Source organism: Narcine bancroftii, chromosome 9, assembly GCF_036971445.1.
Source record: "Narcine bancroftii isolate sNarBan1 chromosome 9, sNarBan1.hap1, whole genome shotgun sequence".
NCBI classification, from domain to species: domain Eukaryota; kingdom Metazoa; phylum Chordata; class Chondrichthyes; order Torpediniformes; family Narcinidae; genus Narcine; species Narcine bancroftii.
The window spans coordinates 88,923,466-88,950,298 of NC_091477.1; the positions used below are offsets into that span (position 1 = coordinate 88,923,466).

Consider the following 26,833-nt stretch of genomic DNA (forward strand, 5'->3'; position numbering starts at 1 on the left):
AAAACTTGAACTGAATTTTTTCTCTCTCTCTTAGAGAAAGCCTGTTTGGACTTTTCTCTCTCTCTTTGCTTGCAAAACCACATGATTTTCTTTCAGGACTCCAGACCTAGTCTTTGAAAGATCTTATCAGCCTCTACCTGGTACATGTCAACATTCTGTTCCATTTGCATCTTCTTTTGAAATTCTTTAGCAAAGCAGTCTCATTGTCTTTGCAAAGATACGGGTGCCTGAATGACTGGTTTTCAGCAAAGTTCTTGTAGTTTAAATGAGATCTGTTTTGTGAAGTGTTTGTTTGTGACCCACACTAAACCCCCACAATCTTTCTGTTTTAAAAACATATTTATATATAATATAAAATATTATAAGCCCATCACAAAACTAACATAATTTGTTCCTGAATTTATATCATTCTCTTACAGATAGGTATAATCATTTCATCATTCAATTTGGGGGATACATTTACCTAGAAGCAAAGGTTTACTGCACCATGTTGATTGGTAACATGTAGTGATTCATTTTCAGAAGATTATTTCTGTGTTTTTAATGATTTGATGCATGCATATTAAGATCTGGATATTGTTTGTAAAGCAGCGATTTTTGAGGATTGCCAAATGCTTGGGATGCAATCTTTCTGATGGGAATTTCATGATTTAGTCTGAATTACAATGAAAGCAGAAATATCTTCTCAAGTCAGGATAGTCTGTAAATGGAGGTTGTGAGGAGGACAGAACCTGCTGTAGTGCTATTCCCATATGCTTGCCAATTTGTCATTTTTGGTAGAAGTCATGGATAGGAAAGTATTAATTGGACTAGGCCAGGTGAAAAAAATTGTAGATGGATTCCAAGACATTGGTGGGGGAAGCACTGAATGTGACAAATGTGTCATTGCCTGGTACTCTTGATGCATATTTTTTGCCTGCCATTTAGCAGCCCCACGACATAATTGGATCCAGGTTTTGCTACATGAAGGAATTGGTCTCTATATTGGCTGAGGAATTGAACATAGTGTAATTATAAAATCCTAGGATGGAAGGATGATTATTGATAAAGCAAATGAGGATGCTTAGGCCAGGATATACATGAGGGAACTGGGCAAAAGGAACGTCAGCAACAGAATATTTGAGATTTTGAAAACTTGTTCTATAACTCAACAGTCAAAGAAGGAAATCTGCAGATATTGAAGTCGTATGTGATTTACAAATGTACTGTGTTATATTACAGGCCATCAGCAATAGAAATTCACCGAGATTACTATTGTTTTACTTTTAAAACAATATATTTATTAATAACTACTACTAATATAACAACTTAGCTAAACTTAACCCCAACTATCCACAAATGTATGTATGTGTGAAACCTAAACCATTGCCACATAGGCACAATTCTGGAAAGCCATTCCAAATTTCAGTCTTAGAAGTCCATATTTGAAATGCAGACTTTTAAACAGAATTAAAAGTTCAATAAAGTGCACAAGTAAGTCCTTAAAAAAAAGAGAGAATCAGCTGAATTGTCTATTTTACATGCAGTCACTCCACCGCTGTGTTAATCAGATGGCTGGTGGTCAATAACGAAATCCTATTTCTTAAAGTGTCCCACTCACATGACTCTGTAGTGTCCCACCTGTTTACTTGGATAAACAACCATTGTTCTTTATTTTCCTTCAGTGGATCAACTATGTTTGCATTCTTTACTTGATGGTGCTGTCTAGTCTTTCCACAACTGTGAATGGTTGCAGTCTGTATTAACTCTTAAAGTGGCAGTCACACTAAATGAAACTGAAGATCGCGTGACAGCATACGAAGTAAAGGATAATCAACTGCTTTCCACTTGTCCTTTGTTGAAAGGAATGAATTCCAGATTTTCAAACTGAACATTGTATTTGGGATCACTCATTTGGGATATTCAAGTTGGAAATGGTGGTTGGTGAATATGTCTAAACCAGTTAACCCAGAACAAGATCCGCATTTGCCAGTTGCCGCACCCGAAGAAAATGCTTCAAGTTGTCATTTATTAGTTGTAATCTCTATTGTCATCATGTTGAGAATTGAGTTACTGCCCTGATCTAGGAAGGTTTGTGATCTCTGCAATCAGAGATGGACCTTTTCGAGATACTGGTTTTCTTCTGGGATACCCACTGTCACAGGCTGCTTTATTTATATGAGGTTTTGGAATATTTTTTCTGTAAAGTCAACTCATCAAAATCAAAAGTACTTCTTCTGTTTTGCCTCAAGAGTTTCTCTTAAATTTAATTTCTGCTTTGTAATTTTGACTGGCTTCTGATGAGCAAGACATCAAAGCCTTAAGATATTTCAAAGTCATGAACTTGGATACACTAAAACACACTTAAAATGTTCAGAACTCCCTAACTCACTGAATTGTTAATAGTCTTCATATTAATTCATGACCTTTTCCAGGCTAAATTACTTAATTTACATTAAACTTGACTGAGAACCACTCTGAGAGCAAATTTTGTTTGTTTAATATAGGTCAGTACTAAAAAAGTGTATTCATGTAACTGAGAGTTAAATGATGTCTGCTGTTTTAGTGCATTTGAAATAACTAATTAAATATTCAGTGTGCTCATGATTTGATAGCCAATTATTTTCAAGCATGATAGAATTTATAACTCTTGGTAAACAAGTTGCTAATTTGTCAAAGTTCAATTAATTCTTTTAAGGCGAGATTTCAGTTAAATCAGTTGAGGTTCAAAATTAATTGTGCTTTTGGAAGATAAAGAGGGCCATTTGGACAATGAATGAACTGCACATTATCAAGTATTTAACATGGACTGGGGATAATATTTATGTTTGACTTTAAAAAAAAATGTAAATTAGGTTTGTAATATAATCAAATCCGTTTTATTTGAAATGGCCATGACAATTGGAATGAAATAGACAAAATAGTGATTTCAGTTGAAAACAAGTTATTTTAAATGGATTTCCAGCTTAAAAGGCTGGAATATTAGCATTATAAAATAAAGGAAGGGGCATGCAATGAAAAGAAAAAAAAAATGCATTTCCATTAGTTTTAGAAAAGAAGGAAATGTGCATTAGTTAAGAAGCCAGCAATTCATTCTTACTGTCATGTGAACTAAATAGATGGACAGGATGTGGACAGGTGAATTTAATGTGGATTCATTGCTTAAAAAGTACAAGAAGATTTTGAGCCACAAGAATTTAAATTTGTTTCTTGAATAAATTTCCAAATAATGATCTTAAAAAAGACTAAGAGATGCAATGCATTTCAAAATGAATTCAAAGATGTTTGAGTTAACTACAACATGTGATTATTTCTGCTGGCATCTATTGCTGGAGGTGTGTGAATTAAGACTGAACTTGGTATTAGAATAATATAAAAATGCTTCTCCAAATTATTTATCAATGATGACACAGCAGCTTCAGGCAAGTATATGGCTAAACACCATTATCCTAAATTTGTTAATCAAATTGTGTCATTTAAATGATAGCTTCCTGAAGACTGCATTCTTTATCATCTTGAATGGTATGAAGTTACTCTTTTTTTGAGCATAAACTAAACACCTCACAGAAATTGCCTTGCACCTTCTAATGTCTATTTAATTATGTGATGTGTTGTTAATTTCCACTGGAAATTAACAATTTAAGATCAGAAGTCTATTCCATCAGGTTTTAATTAATGATAATTAAAAATATTTTTGTCTTTTTTTTCTTCTTAATTCATTCTAGTTTTCCCTCATCAATTTGTTTCATTTAGAATTTGCCATATACCAGATATATTATATACCATATTTGTGCATGTAGCTGAGTTAAATAAGAAACATCTTTCTAATTTCATATCCATATGATAGCAAAAACCATTGATACTAATCAGAAGTGGAATCTTTTTCTTTGTTTTCATTTGTAAAACAAAGTGGCTCAGATTCAGATTTATTGTCAGTACATACATGACATAACATACAACCCTGAGATTCTTTTTTCCTGCGGATGAGGTAGAATTACAACTAATTTGTTATGCAAAAAATAAACTGTATACAGTGTAAAACATGAAAGCAAACCAAAAACTAAACTGTGCAATACAGAGGGAACAAAAAGTAAATTGATCGTGCACAATTAAGACTTTAAATGAGTCCGTTATTGAGGAGTCTGATGGTGGAGGGGGTCGAAGCTGTTCCTGAACCTGATGGTGCAAGTCTTGTGGCATCTATACCTTTTTCCTGATGGCAGCATTGAGAACTGAGTGTGTGCTGGATGGTGAGGATTGCTGCTGCTCTCCAACAGCAGCACTCCCTGTAGATTTGCTCATTTGTGGGAAGGGTCTTGCCTGTGATGTCCTGGGCTTTATCCATTATCTTTTGGAGGGCTTTACGCTCAGGGTATTGGTTGTGGTGGCCCGCAATTGCGGAGATCAGGCCGGCACATATGTGGCAGCAGACGCAGACAGAAATCGCTAAAGCGATTCTAAAGACAATGAACCGGCGGGGGAAGAAGGTGGGGCAGCATCAGACCAACAGCCCTAAAATGGCATTGGTCAAACTGCCCTGCTAACTCAGCAGAAACAGGCTGGGGAAGGAGGGCATTCATATGCATGGATGTTCCCGCCCACTATTGTTATTCATATGGATGACTCAGTCAATCAACAAAAATGGCGGGAACTTGAACAGTATAAAAGCAGCCTTTCCAGCCCTAATGAAGAAGTGAGCTTAACCTGGCACACTGTGTGTATGTGTTTCTTTGTAGCAAGCAGTTGGCTACATGGGTATTGTGATGCAGCTGGTCAGTACGCTTTTACCACACCTCTGGAAAAATTTGACAGGGTTTCTGGTGTCATTCTAAACCTCTGCAAACTCCTGAGGAAGTAGAGGTGCTGACATGCTTTCTTCATGATACCATTGGTGTGTTGGGTCCAGGAAAGATTTGGTGTATGCACTTCCCAATCTTCACCTGTACCTTTTTGACCTGAAGCTGATCTTTTGACTCCGTCTCCTCTCCATCAGTAAAAAAAATAAATCTCTCAAATAATATCACTTCAACTTTATGCAGTTTCAGTCTAGTTGTCGATGCACTCACTCATGATTTTGTTATCACCAGACATGATTGTTTCAGTTTTCTCCAGATCTGACTTTGATCTTCTACCCTTAGTAACATGGTTCATTCAAGTCTTTGTTATTCTATTTGAACACACCAATTCCCACTTCGTTTTTACTTCTGGCAGATGAAGCTTCCAGTCTACACTAACTTCATTTTAACATTTTATTTTGTGTAACTCTACTTTTGTCCTTGCCCTTTTTTTCCTTATAACCTCTTGAGTTTATTATATTGTGGGAACTCTGTAATTGTCAAACTTTGGCTTTATGCATTCTTTGCTTCCACTCCCACCTTCCCCTCCTCAATGGCCCATGGGTGGATGTACCTTCTATCATGTGAAACTCTTGAAATTTCTCTGCAGAGTTTTTCTCTGGATGAATCTGTTATGTTCACTTCTGCACCACATATACTAAAAATCGGAAAGAAACAGAGAAGATTAGCATGGCCCCTGTGCAAGGATGACACGCCAATTCATGAAGTGCTCTATATTTTTTAAAAAAGTGCATGTCATCTACAATTTGGAATATATTTCATGGCATCTTTGCTCAACCATAAGACTTTCGACCATTAATGCTTTAAAATATTCCCTCAAAACCTCTTTACACTTTCTCCTTTCCTCAAACCTATCTCTGAAGCTAAGCAAAAAATGATCAGCTGGAGGAACTCCCGAGGGCCAAGCAGAATCAGTGGGAGAAAAAGAATGGTTGACATTTGGGTCAGATCCCTTAAATAAGTCTTGTTTTGTACTTTGCACCTTACAGCAGTTTCATTTCCAGCTAAGGCAGAAGATGGGGTAAAATTTGGCTTATCAGCTTGAAGCAAGGGAGAAGAAATACCAGGTGGTCACGTGGTCCAAACTCATTATTAAGTGATTTTCAGTGATGAGGAAGGATCAGGTTTCATTGTCATGGTCAGTATTTTCAAATGCATTCAGAAAAGGGATTGCAGGGCAGAATGGTGAATAAGACATTGACAAACATTCCTTGCATTTTGATAGAAGTTAACAGTTTGATATGGTTTAAGAACAAATACATTTGTTTGTATTTACCATGAAGCTTGTTTGCAGCTCAAGATGTTATTTCCTTTCTGCATTGAAGTGTGCTCACAAATATCAACACACAAGTAAACCAAAATGGCAATCTGTTTTTCCTTCATCCATGTGATAATATTTCCATTCTAATAAATGGACAAGAAACTGAAATTGCAATATTAAAAAGCTGAGGCTTTTTGTAAGGATACAATTTTTGCTTGGAAATTAAAAGGGGTCAACTTGCAAAAAAGTCCTGCTATTGCATCTTTTAGGCTGTGGTGAATGAACAATGTGCCAGATCACAGCATATATATTTATTTAATGGTACTGTAAAACAAAAATGTGCTGCCATGTGTGAATTTATCATTAGTTTTGTTAATTTGCATTTGAATTTTTACAAAGTGAATATTATTGCTGTCAAACTATTTAGGATTTTTTTTCTGCACGTATAGTTGAGTAATTCATAGGGAGGTTTCAGACAGACAGTTTATGACAGCTCAGCAGAATTCTTTGTTGAAAAACAATTTAAACAAAATGCTTGAAGTTGGTTGGATTTGGATCTTTCTTCGAAAAGTAATTAATATAATAATATGTGGCTCATGATCGAGTCATAGAATTTTACAAAATGTAAAGTACCAAAATTCTTGCCCACCTATATGAAGCCCATTTGGTTCATATCCTTCTCTGCCATGCTTTTTAAGTGTCTCATCTAAATGTCTCTTAAATGTGAAGATTGTATCTGATTCTTTCCACCCCTCCGACAGTAAATTCTAAATATTAAATACTCTCTGTGAGAGAGAAAACCTTTTCCCTCAAATCCACTTTAAAAGTCATTCCATTCACTTTAAACCTTTGGTGTCTTGGTTTTGACACCCGATTATGAGAAAAAGGCACGGAATTTCTATCCAATCCAGGCCTCTTATGAGATATAAGTAATGAGTCATTCAATATTATTTGCTCGCAGGAAACCAAACACCTCGCCACGCTCTCTATATAATGAAAGTCCTCCAATCTAGGCAACTTCCTGGAGAATCTTCTATGCATTCTATCTTGTGCAACACATCCTTCCTTTTGATTGGTGACCATAACTACACACAATACTCAAAGAACAGCCCAATACATCTTCAGTAACATTGCAAAATAACATCTCATCTTTGAAATTCTAAGTGCTTACCTGCAAAGACAAGCATGCCCCATATGTTCTTTACTCCACTGTGTACAAATACTGCCATTTTCAGGGAACCATGGAATTAAACCACAAGATTCCTCTTAGTATTTCAACCTTATTTAGCATCTTATCATTTACCATATATGGTCTTCCCCTATTTGATTATCAAAATGCATCACCTCACACTTGTTGCAATTAATTTCTCTCCACCAGCACAACTCAGCTTTTGATCAGTGTTGTATGGTATAGACCTAAGTAACCTTCAATATCCATAAAACCATTATTTTTTTGGCATCTGCAGACATATTGATTGTACTTGCTACATTCTCATCCAAATCATTAACATACCACACAAGTAATGAGGGTCCCAGCACTGATCCTTGTTGTCCAGGGTTGGTCACAGACTTCCAATCAGAAAGCTTCCTTCTACTTCTGCCTCCTATCACCAATTTTAGATTCAATTAGCCAGCTTATCTTGAATCACATGTGCCTTGACCTCCTGGACCATGTAAGACCTTGTCAAATGCCATACTGATGCCCACATAGACAGTATCTATTATGGCTGCCTTCAGTTTTACTGACCTCTTCAAAAAAACTGAAACACATTGTGAGGCCAAAGTTTGACTGTACAAGACCACGCTGGACAATGAAGATTTTGCTTCCTGAACACTTGTATGTATTTTCTGGATTTTGGGCTGATTGATCACAAAAAAATCACCTTAAAATATTTGTATCATGTACCATTTTATTATGTACCATATCATGTGCTATTTTTGTGATTTCCTGTTGTATTTTAAATCCGCTAGTATATTGCCACAAGGCAAGTTCTTTTGGTCAGTCCAAGCATGCCTAGGCATGTACTCAGTACAGGTAGTATGCAAATTTTGTCTTTGGCATGGGTATGCTTAGCATAAGCCGCTTTCAGATGGCCACAATACCCGACTGTAAAGCCACACATTATACTCCTGTGCGGCTGTCGGGTGGCTATCTGAAACTGGAAAAGCCGGCCAGGAGGTCTATTTACTTAACCCTCCTCCAGGTGGTATAATATCCTGCTTCGAGTCTTGCTCTGTGGCAGCTGGGCTGATGACGTCGCAGTGATGTCGTCAGCCATCGACTCCTGAGACCGGCAACGATATGCCTGGAACTGTCAAGAGTGCCTGAGGCAGCGACCGGCAGCAGTAGGTGAGGTGTCTGGGTCTTGGGAAGGAAGTGAATGGTGCAGGTGAAGTGCCGGGAGGTTGGGGAGGGAGGAAAGGGGTTATGGTGTGGATGTCTGGAAGTCTGGACTGGAGGGGGCAGATAGTGCCCGGGGTGGGAGTGTGAACGTGACAGGGGTGATACGTTGGCAGTCAATAGGCTTTACCTTGTGGCAGCTGATAGCTTTCCAATGTCTTTATTTATCCCCGTGGGAATGTCTCACTATCTCTGACACGTTTCTCTCCCTCGCTGTCCCAGTCTTCCTTGATTCTTGTCCTCCCCTCTCTTCATCCCTTTTCTTCCAGGGACACATTAAGCGTCCACTTGGGTCATTAAACTTGATTCTCCCCTCCCCTCCTAACCTGGCTTCTCTGCCTTGCTCTTCTTCGCTCGCCTCTTTCTCTCTTGTTTCCTCGCCGTCCTGTCGCATAATCTCAGAGCCAGTGTGTGATTTGTCTTTCTGTCTCTGTCCCTTTGCTCCCAGCCCTCCATTCCTCTCTCTCCCCTCTCCCACTCTGCACCCCTCCTCCCTTCTGCCCCTGTCTGTGTCTGCCATGTAATTGCGCTTCAAGTCATGATGGTCTCCCTGTCTCACTCGCCCTCTCCTTCTCCTCAGCCTTCTCCATTCCAGCTCTTCTGAGAGCTAGTGCATGTCCTTATGAGTTGCTCCTCTCCGGGTTTAACCCCATATCGCAAATCTCTCCTTTCCTTGTTTCCTTTTTTTTTACTTTAGCTGATCTTTTTAATCACGCCCCGTCTTTCTCTTTCACCCTCTGCCAATTCTTTTACTTGTGTTTACTGAGATCGGCAACTGGAGAAGCACAGCAAAGCTAAAGATACTTAACCAACGTTCAGATTTATCTTTGCTATATAAAGTACGCTGTTTGACCTGCTGAGTTTCTCCAGCGTTGTGCTTTTACTTAAAACAAGGAAACCTGCAGTTTCTGGGTATAATGTCTTTACATTTCTTTCTTTTCTTTGGCTTGGCTTCGCGGACGAAGATTTATGGAGGGGGTAAAAAGTCCACGTCAGCTACAGGCTCGTTTGTGGCTGACAAGTCCGATACGGGACAGGCAGACACGATTGCAGCGGTTGCAAGGGAAAATTGGTTGGTTGGGGTTGGGTGTTGGGTTTTTCCTCCTTTGCCTTTTGTCAGTGAGGTGGGCTCTGCGGTCTTCTTCAAAGGAGGTTGCTGCCCGCCAAACTGTGAGGCGCCAAGATGCACGGTTTGAGGCGTTATCAGCCCACTGGCGGTGGTCAATGTGGCAGGCACCAAGAGATTTCTTTAGGCAGTCCTTGTACCTTTTCTTTGGTGCACCTCTGTCACGGTGGCCAGTGGAGAGCTCGCCATATAACATGATCTTGGGAAGGCGATGGTCCTCCATTCTGGAGACGTGACCCATCCAGCGCAGCTGGATCTTCAGCAGCGTGGACTCGATGCATATATTACATATAACAAAGCTAATGATACATAACCAATGTTTTGGGCATACTTTGATGAAGAGGTCATACCCGAAACGTTGGACATGTATCTTTATCTTTGCCACATAATGTACACTGACCTACGAGTTTCTTCAGCGTTGCCTTTATACTTTAATACTGCAGATTCTGGGTGTAATGTCACAAAAGCCTTTATTCCAAAACCTACTGCCTTGAAACAAATATGACAGCGAGCATTCTTACTCACCATTAATGATTAGTCAGACCATCTTTTATTCCTGCTTTGAGGTTCTCCCCTTCGTCCAGAGGAAGACTGGCAGCGGGAGTCGGGTGGGTGAGGGAGGTGTGATGTGGGGGGGTGGGGAGACTGGCAGCAGGAGCCAGGGGGTGGGGGTGAGACTGGCAGCGGGAGGGGGGCAGGTGAGGGAGACCTGCAGTGGGATTCGGGCAGGTGAGGGAGGGGGGGTGAGTCTGGCAGCAGGAGTTGGCTGGTGAGGGGGGGGGAGACTGGCAGTGGGAGTCGGGCAGGTGAAGGAGGGTGGGGAGTCCGGCAGCAGGAGTTGGGTGGGTGAGGGGGCGGATCCGGCAGTGGGTCGGGCGGGTGAGGGAGACCCGCAGCGGGACTCAGGCGGGTGAGGGCGGGTGGGGAGACTGGCAGCAGGAGTCGGGTGGGCAAGGGGGAGAAGAGACCAGCAGCACATGTCAAGTCATGCCTGAGTTGTTTGTCAGACATGGCTTGATGCGCTGCTATGACGTGAGGTCAGCGTGGATGGGACGAGTCACCTGTCCGGAGTAGCTGGCTTTCGCTGCTAGGCAGCCAGCAATCAGCTCGCACATTTAGGTGCCAGAAAGCCATTCATTTTGTGGCCACTTAAAAGTGCCAGCTGAATTCCGCTAGCCGCGCCAGCAGGTGCCTAATCTTTTTCTGAACACCTAAAAGAGGCTGTAGATACAGACGGGCTATGGAGGACCATCGCCTTCCCAAGATCGTGTTATATGGTGAGCTCTCCACTGGCCACCGTGACAGAGGTGCACCAAAGAAAAGGTACAAGGACTGCCTAAAGAAATCTCTTGGTGCCTGCCACATTGACCACCACCAGTGGGCTGATAACGCCTCAAACCGTGCATCTTGGCGCCTCACAGTTTGGCGGGCAGCAACCTCCTTTGAAGAAGACCGCAGAGCCCACCTCACTGACAAAAGGCAAAGGAGGAAAAACCCAACACCCAACCCCAACCAACCAATTTTCCCCTGCAACCGCTGCAACCGTGTCTGCCTGTCCCGCATTGGACTTGTCAGCCACAAACGAGCCTGCAGCTGACGTGGACTTTTTACCCCCTCCATAAATCTTCGTCCGCGAAGCCAAGCCAAAGATAAAAACAGCTCACATATCCAGATACTATGCATTACATTGATTATAGATTGAACTCATGTTGGTGCACATGTTCTTCAGTCAATAATGTAGTGAGTGTTAAAAATAGCATTCATTGTATTTTGAAAGGTTCAGTACAGTAGAAATATCTTGTAAATGTTGCAACAGCTATGCTATATTTGGTTACATTTTTGGCGAGTATACGCTTAATGGTAAATTCAATAAAAGATAATTTAATGTTTCTCCAACTTACTATGTGATTCAGCAAATCTGAAATTATCTTTGTTTCAGCTTTAAATTGTCTATCATAGTCCCAATTTTTTTTTAGGAAGCAAACTATTGTTATGTGTGTAAATAAAAACTACATTTCCCAGCATGCAATATACGTCATTGAGCAGAAGTGACATGTGGCAGGTTGTCGCTGGAAGTTGATTGAAGCAATCAAGGAAAATAAAGTTGCTTAAGTGTTAAACCTACCAAAAGTAGTTCTTCTTGAAAGAACAAGCATAACAGGATGTCAGGAGTGTCTGAGTAAGAGAAAACAATACTTTATAAGCATGGTCAAGACCTCCCACACTGATGCAGTTTACCAGCAATCAAGCTAATAATTGGAAATGCTTCTTATGGTGACTCATTGTTTATTTAGAAGCAGGTGGAATGAGAGAGACTGATGGAAAATGGAAAGCATCTTTGCTTCTGCATCTGATGGGTGATGAGACAGCTTTCATGTTGGACACTCTGATTACAACATTTGAGGAGTATTTTGTTTCAAATAAAAATGTTACATTTGAGAGATTCAAGTTTTTCTGCTGTGATCAGAAACAAGGTATGAGGTTTGACCAAGGTTTCACACACTGAGTAAGTCCTGTGAATTTGGAGTTTTGAAAAATTCACTCATGAAAGATACAGTAGTTTGTGGAATCCCAGATAATGGACAGAGAAAGACTGTTGAGTGAAAAAGATTTGACTCTGGAAAATGGTGTGAATATGTGTAGGGCAGCATACACCACATGAGCACAAGATAGACACCACAGTTAAAGAGCTGTACAGGATACACACAACGGTGAATGCAATGAAAACAGGTAAGCAGAGCACTAGAAGCTTCCCAAAGTAACAACAAAGCAAAGGGGTAGCTCAAACAGCAAATGCAGAGGTAGACATATTCCAAAGATGTGTTCTGCCTATGGAAAGTCCTACCATAAAAGTGGGAATAAGAATCATTTAGCAAAGTGCTGCAAAGCGGGGATACCAAAAGAAAAGTATACACATTGGATGAAGAAATGGAAGAATTCCTTGTGAATTTATCATAAACTTCTGCTGCCAAAATGGAATGGATTGTTAAGGTGACAGAATGAGACAGTAATTCCATTTAAGCTTACAACAGAGTCCAGATGAATCTGTTATCGATGGACAATTATAGGACCCTCACCATAAAGAGCAAGATTTATCCTGTGAAATTAAAAGTGTCAGGCTACCCTGGAGAGAATGTTCCAGTAAAAGTGAGCTGTATAGTGCCCTTCAAGCACAAAAGGTGGCATCTAAGGTCACAGCTACTGATTGAAGAAAGGAGATAACAGCCAATACTAGGTCTCCAAGCATGCGAAGAGCTCAACCTGGTGAAAAGAGTTTTCATAGTGGCTCACTGACCATAGATAAGCAAACAACACTCATAAAAGAAAGGATAACTACATTGGAGAAGCAATACCTTAACGGACAGAGAGAATCACCATTATTATATGACATGAATGACAAACTGGAAAATGAGTTGGCAAATAGAACAGCTGGAAGACAAAAATAGACAGTTACAGGAATGTCCGGGATTGCAGAAAACAATGAAGCGAGCAGAAATGTTACCAGAAGTAGAAGCTGAACTTGCCCAGTGAATGGCAGCTCTGTCAAAGGCTGAAGAGTGGCATGACAGCATAGAAGAACATTTGAGAGATTTAGTGTCTCAGCTTAAAGGAGCTGCTATACTATCAGAACAGGTACTGTCTGTTATGTCGCCACTGCAGCAGCTGTGGCCAAGATTATGAAGCCTGGAATGAAGCTCACAGAGTTGTATAATGGATATGTTGAAGCACAAGATCAATTGCTTTTGGCAAAACATGAAAATAAGAGAGTGAATAAATATTTGGATGAAATTGTGAAAGAAGTGGAGATGAAAGCTTAGCTTCCAAAGAGCCAGTGGGAAGAAAATGAATGTGTGCAAAAACCTGTGGGAAATTTTTCAGCTAAATTAGATGTATGAGGAAATCATAATTTGTGTTAAGATGTTACTTCTGCTGACATAAGCAGTTCCTCTGAAGTGATTTCTCAGCATCTAGTGACCTATCGTAATGTTGAGGAACTGCAGCAACAAAATCAACAGCACTGGTGACTGTAAATTTGTTGATAGACAGGAAAAGAAAGAGCAGGAAAAAACCTCCATGCTTTTCTGAACTTCAGCTGAATCTTGCAGATTCCCTGAATGAACTTGAATGTCATATGACGGTGGTTGTCACTGGGAGTTGGTTCAAGCAGCTCAAGGAAAATAAAGTTGGTTAAGTGTTAAACCCACATAGTCATTCTTGAAAGAACAAGCATAACACAAACTTTTCGAAAAAATTTGTTGATTAGTGTTATCCCATATCAGCTCCAACTATTCCAAATGTAGAGAAATCATTTCACTTCAGACTTTCTCCAATAATTTCCCACTGCACCACTTCAATCAATATCCTCATCAATTATCTCTGATTAATTTCTACCAGCAAATTCCCCAATTTACAGTGAAGGAATCCATACCCCAAATGGCTCATCCACTGCGCACACTTCGAGGCATTATTGTTTTCGCTGGTCAGTGAGAGAATTAGAGTGAGTAAAAATTCAAAAGCACAAAAAGATTAGTTTTGAAATTGGATAAATATAAATCCTCATGCCAACATAAAATGTGGAATTTTCAACTGTAGGCCTTTGGAATGCACAGTTGATAAATCATTGTGAGGCAATTCAATAAAGGTTTGCAGAGATAGAATATTGATGAATAGAGTATAATAGTTTGCTTATAATAGGATGATACTCAATTCATGCTGTATCTATACTAGCATACTCTGTGATTTTATGATAGAATTGCTCCACTAATTGTAAATTCAGAGTTCCCTGTTAAAAAATTTTTACATTATTTAAAGTGCATCTGGTAGAGTAAGTAGATTTTCAATTTAGCTGCCAGGAAGTGGAAAAATGGATAATCTTGTAATTAATTCGTGGTATCAAGGTTTGTACCTACATAACATCTGAAAAAATTTCCCTTGTATCTGGTCCTACTTCACAAGTCTCACAAGAGCTCTATCTCTTTCTTCCCTTTTCCCTCTTTCTCTGTTCACAGAGCCAAAATAAATTCTCACCTCTCCTCTTATCATCTCCAATTAATAACTTTTGTATGTCTGGATTCCTCCCCTGGCTAATCTTCAGATTTTATTCTTACACCTTCCTCTTTATTACTTATTCCTTGAAGAAGGGCTCAGGCCCGAAACATTGGTAATATATCTTTACCTCCCATGGACACTGTGAGGATTTCTGTGTGTTTTTACTACAATCACAGCATCTGCAGACTTTCATGTTCCACTACTTCGAGTCTACAGGATAAAGTTCATGTTTTGAGTCTGAAGAGCCAATAAATAAAATGTCTTAGAAAAAACGATCTTCACTTACATTCTAGCCATGTTAAACTGAAATTAACCTTTGTTCTGTTCTCATACATGAAATAGATTTTTCTTGTTGTTGCTAATAAGGAGAATTTCTACATTTGTTCAGTAAACTGACTAAGTTCAGTTCATAGTTAAAATTTGGAATGTGTTTCCTTTGCAAAGCTTTTCACAAACAAAGGGAATTCCGATATTTATTTGGATGAATATCTCGCTTGCCCTTTTGGAATTAATTGAAGGCTACTCCTCAGAATGTGTATATTCAGTAGGTACACAATTGTTGCCATGTTTATGTTTAAGTTTATTTATTATAAAATACTCAGGACAGTGTGAACAGACTAGCAGGTTGTCTCTTCATTCATGCCACCCTACAGAAAGCAAAATTACGCTATTTAGGGTTAAAATTAAAATAAAGATCAATTTGCATGATCACAATATTGTTGGGTTCATTCAGGAGTCTGATGACTGTGGTGGAAAAAATCTATCAGCCTATTGTTGTACGATCTCCCCAACGGGAGGAAGGAAAGAGAGTAGGTCTGGGGTATCATAGGGCTTTTTATATGTTGGCTCCCTTTCTCCAGCAGCAAGACCTAGTTGAACCCATAGAGGGAAATTTGTGTTATGTTTTGAGCACCATTCTCTTCTTATATGGTTTCTTCTGATCTTGAATACAGCAACTCCATACCACACTGCAGTGCACCTGCAGAAATTAGTGATGGATTCGGGGGATATGCCACACTTCCTTGGTCTTTGAAGAAACTGAGAGGCAGTGTGCATTCTTGAGCTTGTCCCAGATCAAGTCATTGGAGATATTTATCCCTAATAACTTGAAATTGACCTCAACACCATTAATGTGAAAAGTGATGTGGACTCTGCCACTCTCTTTAATTTCATAATCATCTCTTTCACCTTAATGACATTGAGAGTAGGATTGGTTTCTTGGTACCATGTCACCAAACTTGAAATCTATTTCTTCTATTCCTTCTCATCATTATTTGACATCCACTGATGTGTAGTTGGTGAATATGAAGGTGGAGTTAGATCAGTATTTGGCTTTAGAACCATGGGTGGAGTGGCCAAACAGCAGAGGACTGAGTATATATGCTCATGGAGTGCCTGTGTTGAGTGTCATTGTGGAGGAGATGTTGTCACCCATCTTGATTACTGATTGTGGACTGGTAGATATGAAGTAAATAATACAGTTGCATAGGCAGGGTACTCTAAGGTCTGGATCCCAAAGTTTGGAAATGAATTTGCTCGGGATTCTAGGACAGAGCTAGATTGTAGGCGGAGCTGTAATCTATTAACAGTAGTCTAACGTACCACCAATCTCCCCAAAGTGCACAGAAGTTCGAGGGCCCTGTGGAGGTCCAAGGAAATAGTATTGCTGTGGATCTGTTTGGAAAGTAGACAGATTGAAATTGGTCAAGGCTGGCTGGTAGACTAGTGTTGAAGTGAGTCACAACCAGCCTCTTGATGGTGCATGCCAGAGCCAGTGGACAGTTATTATTTAGGCTTGTTGTGTGGTTTTCTTTGATATTGGTGTGATGGTGATTTTCTTGAAGCAAGTAGACACTGTGGCATTTTATAGGGAGAGATTAAAGATATCTGTGAAAATGTCTGTGGGCTGATCTGTTGGGCATTGCTGATGTCCTGGGACTTTGTCTTTCTGCAGGATCACCTGCTGGAAGGCTGTTCTGACCTCAGCAGCAATAATGCTTGTTGTAGTTGTTGTAATGCCAGCTCCCTGCTCGCTCCTTCTTTGAAATGAGCAGTGAAAATATTGAACTAATTGGGCATTTTCAACAAAAAAAAATATAAGTCGCTCTGTTCAAGAACAACAGTAAATTCCCGCACTTCAAATCAGTTGCTTTTCAATGCAAAATCAAAAAAATGCCACACTGTTGATTGGGGAGATGTAGTCCTGATTTTTTTTTCCACAAAAATAACACCAACTGAAACATTTTCTGCAATGATCTTCATGAACATAAATATGTTCATGGATTCTTCTACAATCCAATCTATTCAGAATTTTCAACCATGAATTCTGATGAATGTTCTGAGATACACCTGGTGACGGGATGATCTTGCTGTGCCTGCTTTTGCTTTATTGCAACCCAGTTATATACTTGGAAATTTTGCTTTTTTATTTTGACAGTCACTTGCCGTCAAAAACAAAATTGATTGGGAAGAACTTGGAGAACACAAACAAATGGAGATAGATTGAGGCTGACATAAACAAGGTACTTGCAGCATAATTCATGTCAGGATATTGTAGATCAAGATATCCTGCAGCTACTGGCAAGTTAAATGAATCTGCGATGTCACTCTTGTACGCTGTCTAGATGAGATAAAAATTTAGCTGTGTCACTTTATTTTTTCTCTTTCTAAGCTTGTATATTGAAAATGTAGAAAATAAGTTTGGGAGATTCTTTTATTTTGGTTGTTTAGAAATAGACTAATTTAATTATGGTTGACCACAATCGTTGAGGATTGGTAAGAGCATCTCTTCCACAATCTCCAGCAGTACAAGAGCACCACAGGGTGCTCCCACGCTCTGCTCGCTTTACACAGCGCCTGAATACTTCTGAGATTGTCTGATCTCGGAACCTAACCAGGCCCAGGACTGGCCAGTACTTGGAGGGGAGACCACCTAGGGACACCAGGTGCTATAGGTTTCTTTGAGGGCGCTGGACGAAGTGGTGACTCTCTGTCTACCTTATGGTAGACAAAAGTTCAAGAATTTCATGTATGTTACATCTTAAACGTAGTAGTATGTGACAATAATGGAACTTTTACCTTTATCTACGATTGTGTGGCTCAGTGCGACAACGACACCATCTACAAATTTGCTGATGATGCACGGTGGTGGGTTGTATAAAAAGTGGCGATGAGTACAAGAGAGAGATTGAAAACTTGGCTGAATGGTGCAACACCAACCTTGCACTCAGTGTCACCTAAACCAAGGAGCAGATTGTTGAGTTCAGGATGGGAAAACCAGAGGGATACAATCCAGTGATCATTAGGGGAATCAGACGTGGAGAGAGTGAGCAATAAGCTTTTGTGAGTCACTATATTGGAGGATCTATCTTGGGCCCAGCAAGCTAATGGCATCATGAAGAAAGCATGTCAGCACCTCTACTTCCTCGGGAGTTTGCAGAGTATTGGTATGATATCGGAAAACCTGGCAAATACCTACAGATGTGTGGTGGAAAGTGTTCTGACTGCCTGCATCACAGTCAATAGCCCTGAGCGTAAAGGTCTCCAAAAAGTAGTGGACACATTTCAGGACATCACAAGGAAAACCCTCCCCACCATCGAGAACATCCACAGGGAACACTGCCAGTGGAGAATCATCAAGAATGTATATCACCAAATTTGTTCGAATACTGTGATGTTATTTCTTAAATTATATATTATTTTTTTCCACTGGAATACATTTATTAATTTCGATGTACCATTGCTGTATTCTCAGGCTATCTTCTGATTTCCAGGTTGACATAATATATTTTTTTTGTATAGCTAAGGCTATCATAATAAATCTTTTTTGTGCTCCATCCAAATCGAGGCCAAGTTCTTTACTTCTTATATTACTTAGAAGAAAGATCTCTGGATTTTTTTGGTATGTTGCTTTTTGGGAACTGTACATGGAACACAACAGAGAAGTCCTACCGTGGACCTCCACCACCTAAAATGACAGAATGAGAAGAAAGGCGAAATGAACTGACCTGGTGTGTAAAAGTGGACGACACAATTTTCTTGTTTATTTTCATTGTGTGATGACATTGTTTAATGGATTTAATGTATATGTTGAACGTTTAGTGGGTGGGGAGGGGTTGGGAAGGAGGGAGGGAAGGGAGGGGAGAAAAAGGGGAGAAAATGACACTGTATATTCAAGCGGAAAACGTTTATGTGTATTTTGGTCAATATGGTTCAAAGTGTGAAAAATAAAAAAAATTATATCACCCAGCACACACTCTGTTCTTGCAGATACCATCAGGAAAGGGATAGAGGTGCCACAAGATTCGCACCACCAGGTTCAGGAACAGCTGCTACCACTCCACTCTCAGACTCCTCAACAACAATCTTAGTCAGGAACTCGTTGAAGGACTATTACTTTTCCATTTTATTGATTTTTTTTCTCTGTATTGCACAGTCAATCTGCTTTCATTTCTTTATTTGTTTACATGTATACACTGAGTACAATTTATTTTTGTACTACTAATAAGTGGTAATTCTGCCTTGCCCCAGGAAAATGAATCTCAGGGTTGTATGTGTCATCTATGTTACTCTGACGATAAATCTGGAATAATGTTTCATATCACTGTCCAATCATGTTTGCAAAAGTTCATTCTGATGAATTAGTGTCAGAATTTCCTTTTGTTATTTGAAAAAAATCATGCATTTTAATACTAGCGAACTCTAACATTTTAGGAGGAAAGAAAAGGGGTCGCGAGAAAAGGTTGACAAACTAATTTATTTGAAATCTTGTTCTCCAAAACAGTATAACATTTAATGAACATTTGACAATGACATCTCAAATTTCCTGCCAATCCATCAGAATTGTTGAAGGGTGCAATATACTGTAGTTTATTGGTTTGCTTCTCCAAACGAGCCAACGTTTTGCAAAAGGCAACAGAAAACACAGTGTATGGAGATGTGTGCGATATAATTTCTGACAAATTGTCACATGTAAATGACTCGTTTTGATTATCATCAATTTTGTGTAAACTCAGCACGTCTTGATGAAATTCTTTGTTCGAATCCTATGCATTGTTCTTTTTGTGAAAGGATAAGTTTATTGAAGACTGCTCCTCATAACATATTTGTTATATGTTCAGTCATCAAAAATGAAAGTCATTGCTGATTCTAATTACTACAAGGCTGCATGGGACAGTGTGTTTGAGAAGCTCACAATTAATAATGTCTGAAGTATAGACGAACACAAAGGAAAATAAAAGGGAGCAACTGGAAAATGTATTGTGAATCAGAGAACCCTAGTAATTATCAAGTAGAAGACAATACAAGATGGTAGACTCAACCTAGAAAATGTGGTAGTTATGACAACACTGCTACCGTTGCTTTCAGAATTATTAAGGACAAGTGTGTCAGTTCGAAGCAGCAAGATTTTTCAGCTGCAGAAAGCAAGGTCACATAGCCTTTATGCAGGAACACACCATATGAGTCTAAAGCTAAAGTAACAATGATCAAGTAGTGTCCAACAGAAAGGAAACAGTTGTTTTTTTTTAAAAAAGAGATACTGCATGGTAACAGGTCCTTTGTCTTTGAAATGTAGGAGGAAACCGAGCATCGGGAAGAAACCCACATAGGAAGAATGCCCTTACAAACAGTATCAAATATGAACCCGGATCACTGGTGCTGTAATAACTTTGCCCTAACTGCTGTGTTAATTTGCATATCATTGCATATCAATGTGAGGAACACATTTTAAAATATATATGACACGAGAGAAATAAAAACAAAATTAATAATTACTAACCAAGACATTATTATTGATATTGTCATGACCACCAAATATTGTGTTATGGAAAAATTCTTGTGTAATCAGTTGTAAGATGCTGTTGGGAAACAGACATCGTTAATAGATGAGGCAACCTATTATAATGACTAATGATGTGAACAGACTTAGATTGCAATGGATTAATTGGCTGAAGGTGTTACAAATGGACTAGAAAAATGCATTTAGCATGAAAATATTACAGTAATTTTAAGGAAACCTGGAACAATTTCAATATCTTTCAGATTTACATATGGATATGAAAGAGAATAAAGATCACATTTCTTCTAACCTAAATGCCAATCCCATTTATGATAAGTAGAGACTGCTACTATATTTTCCAAGAGCATAGGTAGACTTGACAATGCGAGGTGTTTGTGGTAGTTTTACAAAGGGATCAGGGAGGGAAGTGGCACCTTTTCTGGAGTTATGACTGTCTCCAGATATCTTAATTGGACCCATAATGGAGTGTTGGAGCCCTGCCTACATCTCAGAATGTTTGTACTGAATTTATTGCCACAATGCTAACTTCAAAGACCGAGGTGGGCCATGAGTACAGAGCAACTAAAAGTTATGGAGGAATGAGATCCATCTTTGGTCATGCCGCTGTTTCAGGAGGAAGTAACAGCAGGCATTCATTCATTTGACCGTATGAATAACAATGGAATAAAATATTTCCACATGGTTTCACAGAGAAAGTTGACATTGGAAAATCTAATCATGAAAAGTGGATCTGGAGCAAAATCACACTCCTTAAATTTAATTTCCTGCTAAAATACAGATGGGCAGAAGTCTTGGATTTTGTTGAGTCTTGCTTTGCCCAATATGGAAGGAAAGAAGGAGGGAGGACAGTGTGAACACAGGCTGCAAGAAGAGATTTAGCTTAAAAAATGGTATTTGTCCTGCTACAACCCAAAAGGTCGGAGAAGGTGAGGCATGGAGGAAAGAGTGAAGAGATCTGAATTTTAACCCAGAGAGACGATATTCCCAACAAGATGTGTGGTCAACACAATTGGTACCAGTTCAGAAAACTTGATTTGATGAATTAGTACATTGGTTAGATCTTCTTATTTTTAAGAAGTGGGAAGTTGTGTAGTGCCTGTAAATGTGATGTCATTGATCTGGGGTTACATTATATCCATGTGTAACCAATGTTTGAGTGGATCTTTGAGAAATATATCTTTGAATTATAAACATTTGTTCAATTTTGTTTCATTGTATATTATATTTTGAACATCATTGGAACTCTTGAAGCACATTTACCATCTATTTGGATAAATTGAAACACAAATGATGAAAGAGAAACTCTGGGGAAAAATTCTACTGCAGTACTTGAAATAACTGATTTGGAGAATTGAGGATGCCCCTTCTTCCCCTCGCCCTCCAACTCCCGAGAGGAAACCTACGCAGACAGGAGGAAGCATACAAACTCGTTACAAACAGCGCCAGATTTGAACCTGAGTCACTGGCGCTGTAATACCGTTGCACTAACTGTGTTATGGTTTAGTCAAGGATGAACTTGGTGGGAGATAATGAGTCCAATTTCTCTACATGCTGGTCAGCATGCTTATTTGAGTAGAATTGCCAAAAGCCCTCCGGCTTCATGTAATTAATTTGTCTTGGTGGATATTAGAATGGGGGAAAATAGATTACTCATGGCTTGAACAAAAGTGAACAGGACAAAATAATTGAATTTGTGACTGTCAGATAGCATCACAGCTAATAAGTGTTTTTATCATTTGAACTTTAAAGTTACCTGGCAATTTTGCTGTACCTCTAAATCAAACATAGTAGTCAGGCTCAAATATTTCTGGGCCTTTTTCAGTTTTCCATACTTCATTAATGTCAGTTTTAACAATGTAATTAGAAGAAACTGTGCTTGACCTAACAGACTAATACTGTGGCTGTTTTAGATTAGCAGACCTTTTCATTGATTGATTCTAATCTCCTGAGAGAGAAGCTCTTAAATCTCTGGCAGTGCAGGAAACAGTTTAAAGGAAATTATTTTGTTAACTATATTTTGGATTTAATTTCATTTGTTTCTCTTGGCTCACGTGAACCATTAGGGAAATTCAGCAAATTTTAATCAATTTAACATCATGAATATTTCATCGTGTTTCACTGCTGTTCAGAAGAAATTTGGATAAGAATTGCTCTCAGTTTATAAACATTTTGAGAATTGTATTGGGATACAGTGGAAGACTGTAACAATTGAGGGCAGACTGTAGTACTATGCACAAAATCACAATGTACTAAATGCTGATGCCAGTTAAAATGTCTGAATTATAAATAGTGCAGCAACTTGGTATACCACTTTCTCAGAGTTGGGGAACATGAATTACTGTCAGCTGCATATTTCTGATATTAATGTTTCATAATGATGAATTGAATGAAGATGGTATATTTCCTTTCTCGGGTGGAGAAAATCGAATAACTCTAGCCAGTACTTATAAGGTGTTGCAGTATTAATGAGAGAGAGTGGATGGGGGAAGGGGGATCATGCATCCAATCATGGAATCATGTGGAAAACAAATAGGAAGGTCAGTAGTATTCATCCTTGCAATTAAAGGATGTCACATTGGTAACCTTGATGAGTGGAATAGTAGGTTTCCTTGTCAGGTTAACCTGTTAAACTTGGTTTGTGGTCTTATTTCTTCGACATTGGACATGAAAGCAGTCAACAAATTTATTTGAAGGCTAACTGCAAAGAAAATATCCAGATAGTTTTGCTTTCCTTCTAGAGAGTGCTCAGTTCGCATCAATGTATGCCATGTACTTGGGTCTATATTTAATCCATTCAAAGCCAGTAAAAATGTAGATCAAGATCTCAGTGATGTTATAGTATATTAATGAGCAGAGAATAATTCTGGTGGACGTCATAAGCCAATGAAGAAACAGATACATCATGAAAATGTGGCTGAGACGTCACACAAATTGATGCATGTTTTGAAGGAATTCCTGACAAAAAGATGAAATGGAGGTATTAATCATCTTGAAGAAACGATTTCACCTGTTTAATTGAAGTATCAAGAGTGGAAATTATTCTTTTTTTGCTTCTTCCTTTCCAAACCAATAAGATGTGTAAACAGTTTGTAATTTGTGGTGTTGCTGTGTCAGTCTATGATTTTTAGATTCAACAATTTATAACACTGTCATAAAATTAGTTGCCAATGAATTCCAGCATATTATTACCAGCTGACCTCCAACAATACTTGAACCACACCACCATCCAAGACAAAGCAGCCTATTTGATTAATTACCCCATCCATCACCCAAATCATTCAGTTCCTTCACTGATGCATCAAACTGTATCATGTTACAAGATGTGCACCAGTTACTGGTCGAGTTTATTCTGAGCACTTACAAAACTCACAAGTGCTGTTCAACTTTACCAAATCACTCTAGAGGGACTTGGCAGATTTGGCAGCATCCATGGTGTTATGAGTCCAAAGGACCCCAAAACCCAGCAGCCATAGACATTCACCAAGACATGTGGCTTTTAAATCAAAAGTTAATTTTAATTAACTTCAAACATGAAAACAGAATCAAATTTTAACTTATCTCTATACTTAATTTTAACCCCCTTCTAATTCTAAGCACACGTGTATGTAATGTGTGAGTAAATTTAAGAAAAGTTCTTTGGTTCACACACTAGCTGAGAAGGCTTGTTCATTCTCTCTCTCTCTCTCTCTCTCTCTCTCTCTCACTTGCAAAAACCCCCACCTTCTTCAGCAAACAACAGGAGTTCTTCTACTTGGTCAAGATGTTGTCTTAGATAAACAAAACCCAGGAGTGACCTTTCTGTGCGCACTTTGCAGAAAGGTACTCCAGTCCATTCATTTTATGCTATCAGTTCAATTAGCACCTACTTGTGAAATGTGCATCACATTCTCCAGACATCCTGGAATGTTACTAAATATGAATTCTTCAGTCTTTCAAATAAGATCTGTTTTAAAATATGTGTATCAATGTAACCTTACTCTAAATCTTACAAATTCCCCAAATTATTTATCCATTACAATGGATAGTCAATGTTCCATTGACGAGTGCAGGACACACAGCAGATCCCCAGTGAAAGTGTTGGAAGTTGGAGCTCCACCTTGAGGATTCCCATCTCACCTGCATGCAGGGAAATGGCAGCAATTCAACACAGTGCTGCTGATGTTTCTCAAATAAAAATAACTCAGTAGAATGAGAGACACATCCAAGTGTTTCCAGATATTGAATTATTTCTACAGTATAAGTCCTAAATTCCAACTGCCCAAATTTTCAGATTTTTCCAGATTCAAATTTACGGAAAATGCACAGTTAAATTTTGATAGTCTATTGACTAAACATTTTTTCATATAAAATACAAAGCACAAAAAAAATTCTTACATTTCCACGACTTCCTCGTGCTCACTTATTGCCGCAGTGAACCTGGGGCACTTACACATGCATGCACGCACGCACTGATGCACACAAGAGCCGAGAGTTTTTGAGGAGTCCGGAGTCTGTGAATTTTTGAACTTCTACTGTATGATGAGTTGCTCATCTTTTTGAAAACAAATTTCTATTATCGATGGAATAGGTCCTTTTTTGAATAAATAATTAATTCTTAATGTCTTGCTAAATTTGAGCTTTGCTATTGTGAAATAATAGTTTGTTTCACCTCTAGGATGATGGATTTAAATTTCTTAACATATATCTTGCAGTGTAATTGAAATGGTGCTGCTTGTAAAAGGTAATGACCTTTATGACCATTATGAATAGCTAGCATATTAACTTTTATGAAGAACCTGTGATCTTTTTCAAAGTTAGCCTTAAATGCTGTATTGAATGGGTGCATTGATTTGTATTCCTGCAGGAGATGAACCCTGCAAAATGTCACAGAGTGAGTCAAGATTTTTTATGGGTTAAGCTTCTTTCATCGGTTCAATCTACATCTTTTTAACTACTCTGGCTTGTTAAGAATAGTTTAGCTTCTTGGCTTGGCATCAAATATAACCGGTTGAAGCAATTTTATTTGTTTAAATACTAGTCATTATGCCACCAGGTGTTGAGATCTTCAATGCTTGGTTTAAACATTAATTTCTTGGTTGCACAAGATCACAACATAATCTGTACATTAGTTTAATGAATTCAGACACTTTGCACATTTCAAAATGAGTTAGGTTTTGCTTCAATGATTCTTCATTTTGATGGCATGATACTTTTATCAAGCTTGTTATAAGTATAATGGAGTTTGAGATGGTAACATCTGTTCAAATAGAACAATGTTTCATACTACTATGAAGTTATCAAGATCAAGATTCCTTTGTTATCATGTTATCGGACAGAACACTTAATATTAAACAAAATTGCCTTCTGCCAGCCATAAGGCAGAGTTGCTGTTAGTGTTGCCTGACGCCCCTGACAGTATCAGAGAAAGAAGTAAAAGAAAGTTACTTCAGTGTCACTGAGTATCCATGGATTTCCCTCCAGTGCACCTGAAGCTTCTGCAGATGCACAGACTCCTGTTCAATTCATTGACAATCTGAGCTCCAGGTCCAAAGCTCCGACATGATCAGGAAGCTTTCAGCGTCCTTCAGAAATCCTTGTAGAAATTGTGCTGACTGGTTGCCTCATGGCCTGGTATGAGGGCACCAATGCCCTTGAACAGAAAAACCTGTAAAAGGTGGCAGACACAGCCCAGTATATCGGAGGCAAAACTCTCGACCATTGAGAAAATCTACAGGGAACGCAGCCATCGAAGAGCAGCAGCAATCATCAAGGATTCACACCACCCAGGATGTTCTCTGTTCTTGTTGCTATGATGAAGGAAGAGGCATAGATCCCACAAGACTCATACCATCAGGTTCAGGACTAGTAGCTACCTCTTCGCAATCAGAGACTTATTTAAAGATTCTTACTTTACATATTATTTATTATTGAATATTTATTTTCTGTATTGCACAGTCAGTTTGTTTGCACTTCTTTCTTTGTTTTCATTTCTATTTTTTATAATATGCATCTTTCCTTGAGTACAGTTTTTTGCACTACCAATAAAGTAGAAATTCTATCTGGCCCACAGGAAAAAAAGAATCTGAGTTGAATGTAATTATCTTATTTGTATTCTGATAATAAATCTGAACTTTGAACTTTTCCCTCAGCAAACCTCCCCCCCCCCCCCCCCCCCGCCCACCCCCCCAAAAAAATTCTGGCTCCAATACCTGGTTCCCATGAGCCAGCCTCCAGCAGTCTGTGTGGGTCCCCCGACCCCATGTTGCCCGCAGCCTGTGTTGGTCACACAGCTGCTGAGCTTGTTAATGGTTTGCTGCCATGGTTACCATCCTGTGGGATCATCTCCTCTGCTTTGCCTACTTTTTCTTACTCAACAGCGAGG

General features: G+C 39.0%; 2 long non-coding RNA genes and 1 other non-coding gene across 3 annotated transcripts in view; 2 read left to right on the forward strand and 1 right to left on the reverse strand.

Moving 5' to 3' along the window:
• LOC138743020 (uncharacterized) overlaps window positions 1-14,174 on the reverse strand; it is a 50,399-nt gene extending 36,225 nt beyond the window's left edge. Inside the window, exons 1-2 of the long non-coding RNA XR_011344600.1 lie at window positions 14,053-14,174; window positions 5,389-5,472 (exon numbers count right to left, since the gene is read on the reverse strand). This is a non-coding gene — a long non-coding RNA (uncharacterized lncRNA). The remainder of the gene's footprint in view (window positions 1-5,388; window positions 5,473-14,052) is intronic.
• On the forward strand, window positions 5,449-5,556 carry LOC138743752 (U6 spliceosomal RNA). The gene has a single exon (XR_011345055.1). It is a non-coding gene; the product is annotated as a U6 spliceosomal RNA (small nuclear RNA).
• A 155-nt stretch (window positions 14,175-14,329) lies between the features above and the next one.
• On the forward strand, window positions 14,330-20,486 carry LOC138743021 (uncharacterized). The gene is made up of 3 exons (XR_011344601.1): window positions 14,330-14,521; window positions 17,110-17,194; window positions 20,248-20,486. It is a non-coding gene; the product is annotated as an uncharacterized lncRNA (long non-coding RNA).
• Window positions 20,487-26,833: the final 6,347 nt, after the last annotated feature.